Here is a 9,803-nt window from a genome sequence, read left to right as displayed (position 1 = left end):
AGGCTCAGTAGCTGTGGCCCACGGGTTATCACTAACCCTGTGATTTGGGCAAACCACTTCTCTTCTCTTAGCATCAGTTTCTTTATCTGTAAACTGTAGGATAAAATAGCAGAGCTAGTCCATGATCGTCAGTGGATGCTAAGATCCCTGGGTAAAAGTTTGATGGGGAACTTTATAACAGAAGGATGAGGTCAACAACACCTAAAGCCACTGGTCAATCTCAGCATCGCTAAATGGTGGAACAACCCAATACACTATGGCTCCTGCTCTGATGCACTGGGAGGGGCACAGCATCACCCGTGAAATATCCTTGAGAAAATCATTGAATCCAAATCAAATCAAGCCTCCAGCCTTTAGAATCGACATCTAATTACCAGTTTATAGGAAATACGGGGGATAGTGGAGCATGTTAAGACACACCACAGGGATGCAGTCAACCAGTTCTAGACTGTGGGAAACTCGATCTGGAATACTATTCAGCCAGAAAAAGTACTGCATCCCTGAAGTACTGATACATGTGACCACATGGTGGAACCTTGACAGCAAGATGCCAAGTGAAGCCACTTGCAAAAGGTTGCACGTCATGTGATCCATTTATATGAAATAACTAGAATAGGCAAAAGACAAAAGTACATTACTGGTCACCAGGCGCTGGAGGAAGGCGGAAATGGGGAGTGACTGCTGGTGGGTATGGGGTTTCTTTTTCTGGGTGATAAAAATGTTAGGGAGTTAGATAGAGGGAATGGTTGCAAAACCCTGTGAATCTACTAACAGCCACCAAGTTGTATACTTTTTTAAACGGTGAATTTTATGTTACGTGAATTATATCTCAATGAAAGACAGAGAGAGAGAGATTTAAAAGATATATCAACCCTATACAGGGTTGGAGGGAAGTTCAGAGGGTGGGGTATGAATTGAAGAAAACACTCGAGGAATCAGAGGCTCCCCCTGTCCCTCCGGAGATCATTCCTTACCCCAGGTGATTTGAACCTGGAATCCGAGGACCCAACTGTTCTGTGTAAGCGGGGGAGGGGGGTGGATGTGGGGTGGTGGGAATCCCAGCTCTTTCTCGGTTTCTCAAGGGGTCCCTCACTCTGGAAGAGTGGAACCTCCCCTCTCAGTCCGCCCACCCCCGGAGGTCGCACTTGGAGGCACAGCTGACGGCTGGGGGCCCGGTCCGAATGAGGCGTACGTGTCGGGGGAAGTGTCCCCATCACCTCACCCCGCAAGCAGGAGAACCACGAATCCCCGCGGGGCTGGAAGCCGGGGCGGGGCCGGGAAGCCGGGGGCGGGGCTGAAGCGGTGACGTCACAGCCCCGCCCCAGGCAGACTACCTCCTTCCTGCGCGCTGCGCCCTAGCTGAATCCTCACCTGGAGAGACAGGTGTGCGCATCTCCCATCTCGGAGGCCAACACGCGAGTGTCAGGTAAGCGTCAGCAGGAGTTCCGACTGGGGGCTGGGAGGAGGGTCCGTGGTGAGACTCCTCACTGGACGCAGAGGAGAGCCTGGTCAAAGAACGGAGCGGGTCCTGGGTCTGTGAAGGTACTGGTTGCTCCCCAAACTCCTACCATATCTCTCGGTTATAGTCACGTTGTACAGAAAACGTAGGCTTTGGAGGGATCTGAAGGAGAGGAAGCTGAAGAGGAAACAGCAGGTTTCCAAATGTTTCGACCACAAATTATTTTTTTACATGATATCTCTGCTTTGTTGTAAAAGTAATATGCACTGATTGACTCTTTGGCAACTGGACAAAAATAGGAAGGAAATCACCCATGGTACTAACACATAAGCAAAACAACTGTGGATATTTTGATATATTTCCTTTCAATCTTTTTTCTATCCACAATCATTTTAATGTAATTTTATACTGTATTTACAATTTTTGTGTCTTGCTTTTCTCCTCTTAACATTGTGTCATAAGCATTTTCTCATGTTGTTATTAGTCATTCGTGTATGTGTAATCATTATTTTTAATGGCTGCATGATGTTGCTTCTGAAGGATGGGCCATAGTTGGGTACCATTCTGAACCCTTGGAGGAAGGATTTGCGGGGGAGACAGGGAGGTGTAAGAGAAAAAACATGGGCTCCAGATCAGGCAGGCCAAGACCTCTGCCTCCAACAGTGGGATCTTGGGAAAGATCTTTGCTCTCCCTAAGCATCAGTTTCCACATCTGGAAAATGGCTACATAAAGCTATTTCCCCAGAGTATTGTGAGGATTAAGTGAGCTAATTTATGTAGAAAATCCCCCCCCCCCCCGCACCCCACCGCATGGTTCTGACAGAAAAAGGTTCCACGTGTTAGTGAGTTTGGAGGAGGGATTTGGACCAGCGGAAGCTGCTGAGGGAGTGGAGTAGGGGAAGAGCTGGGGAGAGGGGGATGGGTTCTTGGGAAAAACCCCAGAGTGGAGAGGTCTCTGGGTCTGGGGCAGATGGGCATGAACCAGCATCCACTCTGTGTCGGCCAGGCACAGATAGGGCCCCTAAGGCAGGGTTGGTGACCTCCAGGCCCTCAAAGGCTTCAATTCCTTGGGACGAGCTTCTGGACCGAGTTCAGAGTGAGGGGAGTGGACAAAAAGCAGAAACTGAGGCTCCGAGGACAGGTGATTTGTTCAGGATCCACACAGGCAGCAGTAACGAGTACATGTGGACTCCAGGGCTCCTGACTTCCCCAGGGGTCTCCACACCAGAGGCTACTCAAGGTAGGGGGAGGAAGAGATCAGGGCTGAGTCACCAGCTGCACTTAGACCAGGCCAAGTTGTGCTTAGAGAAAACAGAAGTCTCTGTTCTTTGAGGCTCCATTTTCTCATCTGTGAAATGGGGATAATAACTCTCCACCTACCTACTTAGTACCCACTGCCAGGCCTGTCCATCCACAGGTAGCCAGGGCCTCCTCCACTTTTAGGGGCCCATTCAGTCATATACCCTCACCCTGAACTCCTCATCTTCTTGATCCCCTGGCCATCTTCAGAGGGGGTCTGGGAACCTGTCAGCTGAACCAGGCAGGTACCTGTGGCCACACCTCAGTTAGGGTGGGAAATCCACGCTCCCCTGAGCCATCTGTTTCTGGACCTGGGAGGTTTTGTTCTGTGTTTCTTTCTTTTTTTAAAACAATTTATTTAGTTAGTTAGTTAGTTTTGGCTGCGTTGGGTCTTCGCTGCTGTGTGCGGGCTTTCCCTAGTCGCAGCGAGAGGGGGCTACTCTTCATTGTGGTGCGCAGGCTTCTCATTGCGGTGGCTTCTCTTGTTGCGGAGCATGGGCTCTAGGCATGCAGGCTTCAGTAGTGGTGGCACGTGGGCTCAGTAGTTGTGGCTCACGGACTCTAGAGCGCAGGCTCAGTAGTTGTGGTGCATGGGCTTAGTTGCTTCGCTGCATGTGGGATCTTCCCAGACCAGGGCTTGAACCTCTGTCCCCTGCATTGGCAGGCAGATTCTTAACCACTGCACCACCAGGGAAGTCCCCTGTTCTGTGTTTCTAATTTGGCTCTCCTGTAACGTGCCCCTATAACCTGCTCCCGCTGGATGAGAAAGGACTCTGAGCCCTGGTGGGAACTCCTGAGTATTAAGAAAATCTTGTAGTGAGTGTCTACAGTCCTCTGAGGCTGTCTCTTTCTGCCTGGACTGTCACTCCAGGACAGTAATGAGGGTGTCAGGTTCCCCTAGCAATTGGGTATCTGGGGTCTCTGATGTTCTGGAACAGAATTGGGGAGGTCACTTTCCAATTCACGGAAAATTGGAGGTAGCCCGTTGCATGGTCACAGTTTTTAAGTCATTTAGAGTGACAGTCAGTCCCAGGACCAGAACCAAGTCCCTGCCTTGGGCCTGGGAAATGATACTTTCTGAAACATCCACACCTCTGTTGCCCCTAAGAACCAAATAACGAATACTTATTGAGAGCCTCATTTACCAGCCTCTTGTTCTAAGTGCTTTAGAGCAATACTATGAAACAGACACATTATTGTCCCTGTTTTACAGATGGTGAAACTGAGGCACGGAGAGGTTAAATAAGTTGCCCACGTGGAGCCAGGGTTCAACCCCAGGCATGCTGACTCGAGCGTGCATTCCCATGACTGCTGCCTCTTTAGCCTAAAATGGTGTCTGATTTGACACACGTCTGTTTTTCCAAATACATCCCTTTGTTGTCATCTTCTGCGTGGACCATCAGGGCTTTCTGGGATTCCTCACACTCCGTTGGTGTCTGTTGATGTCTTGACTTATGTCTTAACCCTGGTCATACTGATTTCTAATGACTCATTCTGGGTTCTGAATCTCCTACAGCAGACACACTCCACCAGAGCAGGGCCCACCCCAAGGCCCAGATGAGGTTTGGCCCTGCTTCCCGTAACTGAATTGGTAATTACTGCATCTGACACTCAGGTGTCAAGCTCCGGGCTACAGACTTTTTGTCCATCACCTCTTTTAATCCACCTGAGGTGAGTACTACTGCCACTCCAATTTCTGAGAGGCGGAAATGAGGCTTAGGAAGGTTCTGTAAACTCACCCAGCCACATAGCCCGGAAGTAACTGAGGACTTGAATCCAGCTGGTTGAAGCAGGGTCTCTACCACCAATGCCTCTCAAGTGAGAACTCATTGCAGGGGTCCTAAACACTAATGCAAACTTTGGTTGCACACCCAGTCTGTACAAATACTTTTGAACATGACTTTTGTTTTTAAATGTATGTATGTTACAACTTAGGTATATATATATATATATATTCTCTGTGCTAATGTGTGTATTATAGCACAAACATTAGGGACTTCCCTGGCAGTCCAGTGGTTAAGACTCCACGCTTCCACTGCAGGGGGCACGTGTTCGATCCCTGGTCGGGGAACTAAGATCCTGCATGCCGTGCTGCACAGCCAAACAAACAAACAAACATTAAAATAGAATATTTGGAAGACTAAGATGAAATAAGAATACAAATTCTGACTTCTTTCCTTCCCACACCCCAGTGGATCACTGCATGAACTTTCTGGGGGTCTACAGGCATCTACTTTGGAGATAGCTACCTTAGTGGACAAGAGAATCCCTGGATGTTTCCAGAGCAGGTGAGCAGACTCATTCAGTGGAGGCCTCAGATACACAGGCAGGTCTGGGTTGGCATGCACCGAGGGAGACAAAGGCAGATTGGGGCACAGTCCCTGAGGCAGGCTGAAGCGCCAGGGTGGGTCTGGGAGGGTAAATGGAGTCTTTCATAACCTTTATGAACATTAGGTCAGATTCTCCTCAACTCTCTCAGCCTCGGGCTTCTAGCTGTGAAACAGGTGGGGCGATCTCCAACTCACGGGATTGTTGTAGAATTAAACAAGATTCAATCATAAGTGTCTAGTGCAGTGCGTGGCACACTGTCTGTCCAATAAGCTAGTTCAACTTCTCCCTCTTCTTCTCATCTGTGCGTAAAACTCGAAGCTGCTCTGAGCAAAACGAGTGGATAAATCCCATGTTTAGCTGTTTGGAATCGGAGACCCTGCCAACTTCCACCTTCCTTTTCAACCTTCTCCCCAGAGGAAGAGGGATCCCCGGTGCCATTGGACTGGTCTCCCCACAGTGGCTCCCACCCCCAAATATCTGAGGTTCCTTCCATACAACATTCACTTGGACTGTTCTTCCTTATCCTCTGTTTCCGCTCCACCCTCCAAATCCCACCCATCTTCAAGTCCCCCCTCCCCCACCCTCCCCCACGGCAACTCCTGAATCACTGAAGGGGCTTGGGGGCAGTCTGGTCAGAAGGGGGCTCAGGGACTTGTCTGGATGCTGTATGTGTGTAGCATTTCACATGAAGTTAAGAAAACCCAGGTCGTGTATCTTATAGAATGCCCCAGTGGAGGGGGAGGGGGCAGCTCACCACACTTTGGTGCCTCCGCTGATACCAGGTCCCGTGGGTCTGTCCTCCTGCACTCACTGCTGGCATGTTCTCTCCAGCATTGGTTTTTTTTTTTTCCCCACGCAGCATGCAGGATCTTAGTTCCCCAACCAGGGATCGAACACGTGCCCCCTGCAGTGGAAGCGTGGAGTCTTAACCACTGGACCGCCAGGGAAGTCCCTCTCCGGCACTGTTAGTCCGTCTTTTTCCTGGGTATACCCAGCCTCCCCAGGCAGATTGTCACCTCTCGGCGAACAGGGTCCAGTGTGGCTCCCTCAGGCCCTGCAAGGAGTTGGCATCAGGAAATGTTTGTGGACAGACATGTGACATGCTGAGGAGACGATGAGTCGCAGCAACTATGCTGAGTTGAGAAGTGTTGTTGTGGGAATTGGGATTATTAGCCGTGGCAATCATCGTAGTTCCCGCAGCCCGGCTAATGAGTGGTTGTGTGTCCCGGGGATGGGATTCCTTGGATTCCCAAAGGATGGAAGGAGCAAGTTTTGGAGAGAATCGACAGCAGTGCGAATGAGGGAGATTGTGCCGGGCAGAGAGGTCAGGTGAGCCCAGAGGGGCAGCCAGGTGACAGGCTGAGTTGAAGGAAGGAGGTGGATGGAGGCATTGGGGGTGGGGTGGTGGGCTGGAGGCAGGCTGATGTGATCCTTCGGTGATGCTGGGTTATTGTTAGTGTTCACTGTGCCTTTGGACACGTGGCAGGCATTCCTAACTCCACTGGGAGCTGATTTCCCTTAAGAAGACAGCAGCCCAGGGATTGCTGAGAGAGGCTGTGTGCAACTGAGGGGGCGGGCCGACAGCCCACCACAAGAAGGCCAAGAAGGCTGGGAGGGGGTGGGGAGAAACCACAGGCCTGTCCCTGAGGGAAGGCTGTCAGGCAACATCTGACCCAGGGATGGGAAGCGCCAGGCCCTGCCTCCACCCCAGGGACCACATACCCGTGGCAGAGTTCGTGGCAGAGTTCGCTCATTGCACAAGTATTTATGGGGCACCCATTACCAGCTGAGCACCCACGGAGCAGCTATAGGAGGGCTTCTTTCTCTCGGAGCTTATGTTCACGGGCATTAAAAATAAACAAGCTAACGTCCTCAGCCTCTAGTAAGTTCCATAAAGACAATAAGTCAGGGTGATCCAGCAAAGAGGGACGGAAGGCAAGGGGGACCACTTCAGATTGTGTGGTCAAGGAAGACCCCTGTGAGGAGGTAACATCTGAGTTGCCGTTTGAATCATGAGATGGAGGCAGCCATTGACGACCTGGGGAGATCATTCTAGGCAGAAGGAATGGTCAGTGCAAAGGCCCTGAGATGTGACAAAATGAAAGACCAGGGGGAGAAAGGTTCCAGGTGAGATCTGAAAGGCAGATTGGGGCCAGACCATAGCAGACCTGGAAGAGAGCATGGATTTCCCGCCGACAGAAGGGGCCATTAGTGTATTTTCAGTAGCAGAGGGACATGATCTCACCATTAACGGACCAGTGTGGTATCCAAGTAATCCAGCTGGGTTCAGCATGTAGTTGGGAGACGGAGCTGACAGGAAGTGTATGTGTTTTGAATATGGGGGTGATGGTGGGAAGAGAACCCTTTCCACTGAGCCCAGATGTGTGGGACCTCAGGATCTCTCTCCACAGAGTGCCGGATGTGGAGCGTGTAGGCCGTTCCCCATCTGGTGCAGCCTTAAGTTTACAGACAGGGAGACTGAAGAAAGAGCCTTAGAAGTCTCCTTGTCCAGCCTCCTGGGGGCTGTGAATTCTCCAAGGTCCCCCTGAAATTCAGTGGCTGAGCTGGCACTCGAACCCGGGCCTCCTGGGCCCTGGTCCAGGCCTGTTGCTAGCCCGCCCTGCTGCCTCTCAGCTGAAGATGGCAGAGGAGGGAGGAATCACTGACTAGTGATTGACCTGACTAGTCACGACGATGTGGTGAGGTCACCCAGGAGAAGCGTCAAAAAGCAGTGGAGACTGGAGAGGGCAGGCCGAGGTGTCAGGACACTGCCGTGGAAGCAGCCAAAGGTTGGGGGAGGGCACCCTGGAAGGCTCTGGGGGCAAGGAGCCCAGGTGCATGGAGCAAGGCAGCATTTTCAGGCTGGCATGCCTGAGGAGGACCTCTTAGAGCGGAGCCTGTGTGGGCCACTGACCCTTGAGGGTCTTGGGAGAGACCCAAGTAGGAAGACCCCAGAGAAACTTCTTGCAGGGGCTTCCTAGAACCAAGACCACAGGTATAGACAGAGAGTGGGCAAGGCCAGTGGCTCACCAGGCCCAGCTAGGACTGCATACCTCCAACCCACGCCCACCTCAAAGGGGCTGGTGGCGGACCCTCCAGGGGGAGGTGAGGCAAGGAAAGAAGCTGGAGATGTAGCCTGCACCGCTGGAGGGAATCCGAGACAGGCAGCTGCATTCGCTCCCTGTCCGCTCCTTACAGCAGTAACAGGATCAACATCTTCCTCGTACTCGGGGCTTCTCTGGACCAGGGTGTTTCTGCGCGTGATCATCTGCGTTAACTCCAGTTTACAAATGAGGCTCAGAGGGTTTAAGGAGCTTCCTAGGGTCCCATAGTTAAAAAGTGGCAGAGTCAGCATCTGAAGGCGGCTTCTTAACCACGGTGGGCTGCTGTCTTGGATTCCCTCTGTGACCCTGAGCAAGGCTCCCTGAGTCTCTGCCTGTGAAGTGATGGAGTTGGCATACATGAGCCCCACGAGGCCCTGTGGCTCTCAACTGGGGCCCAGAGTTGCTTCTCTAGTAAAGGAGCTCAGGGGTCTGATGGAGGGAGCCAGGGCCCTGTCCCGGAGCTGTGTTCTCCACCGGCCTGGGCGAGGTGGTTAAGAGAGTGGGCTCTGCCAGGCCACTATCTCTGCTGAGGATAGATGTGAGGACCGAATGCAGGTATCGGGTCTCAGAGAGGGCCTGGCGCACAGTAGGTGCTCAATAAGTGATAGCTCTTCATGTGTCCTCAGAGAGAGTGGAGGCTGTCCCTTTACCATCCAACCATTCACTCATTCAGCAAATATTTGTTAAATCCCTCCAGTGCGCCAGACACCAGTCTTGATACTGGTGACGCAGTGATGCCCCCAAAGATCTGTAACTCCCTGCTTTCATGCAACTGATATTCCAGTGGGGGAAGCAGACCAAGAAAAACAAAAGTCAAATAAGTACCATATAGAATAAGTTAGGTAGTGGTTAAGTGCCAGGAAAAAAAAATGAAGCAGAGAAGGAGAGGCGGATCTTAAATCAGGATTGGAAGGCCTCCCTGTGAAAGGGACTCGAGAGTCCTGACCTGAGGGTGGTGAGGTGCACAGCTGAGGGAAAAGTGCCCCAGGCAGCAGGAGAGCCAGGCCTGAGGTCAGACTCAGGGCACAGATTGTGTAGGGTCATTTTAAGGACCCTCCCCTGCTGCGTGGTAAATTCATGGTGACCTCCTCCTCCCCACACCCCACCCCCAAGACTCAGGTTGCAGGTCCCTTGGGGGTGGTGCTGAAATCTTTCTCGCCATCACTGGGCACCATGCTCTGGGGTGCCGGGGAAATAGGAACAAACCGTCTGGAACGGCTCCCCTGACCAGTGCAGAGCAGCTAAAACCCAGGGTGGGACCCAGTGATCAGCTCTTCACTGACACCTGTCCCAGGCCCAACTGCATCTTCTGGGTGGGTGTGTGGAGATGTAGCCTGGAGATGTACAGAGGGGGGCTAGGGAAACTCCAGCCAGACACACCCTTGGGCTTTAGAGGTGGGAGTTAAGTCCCAGGAGGAGTCATTGAGAATCCAGTCTGGAGAGAGAAGTCAGGCCCAGAGGCTGCTAGAACTCTGTTGTAAGTTTTCTTTCCCTTTGGAACCGCCTCCCCTCCTTGGCTAGGTTTTGTGTCCCCTCAGTTTCTCCTGAGAGTTGAGCTGCAAAGTGCTTCAGAAGGACCCATGGGTGGTCTCAGAGGGGAGTAGGGAGGA

General features: G+C 51.9%; 1 protein-coding gene across 1 annotated transcript in view; it reads left to right on the top strand.

The window, feature by feature from the left end:
* The first annotated feature begins 1,370 nt into the window (after positions 1-1,370).
* The window catches only part of LOC309968762 (casein kinase I), a 34,832-nt gene continuing 26,399 nt past the window's right edge, over positions 1,371-9,803 (top strand). Inside the window, exon 1 of the mRNA XM_082850210.1 lies at positions 1,371-1,426. The gene's annotated coding sequence lies outside the window, so the exon portion shown is untranslated. The remainder of the gene's footprint in view (positions 1,427-9,803) is intronic.

This window comes from Leucopleurus acutus (assembly GCF_964270905.1).
Source record: "Leucopleurus acutus genome assembly, chromosome: 11".
In the NCBI taxonomy this organism is placed as follows: Eukaryota; Metazoa; Chordata; class Mammalia; order Artiodactyla; family Delphinidae; genus Leucopleurus; species Leucopleurus acutus.
Note: the sequence above shows the minus strand (reverse complement) of the source record. Positions and strands in the feature narration are given on the sequence as shown.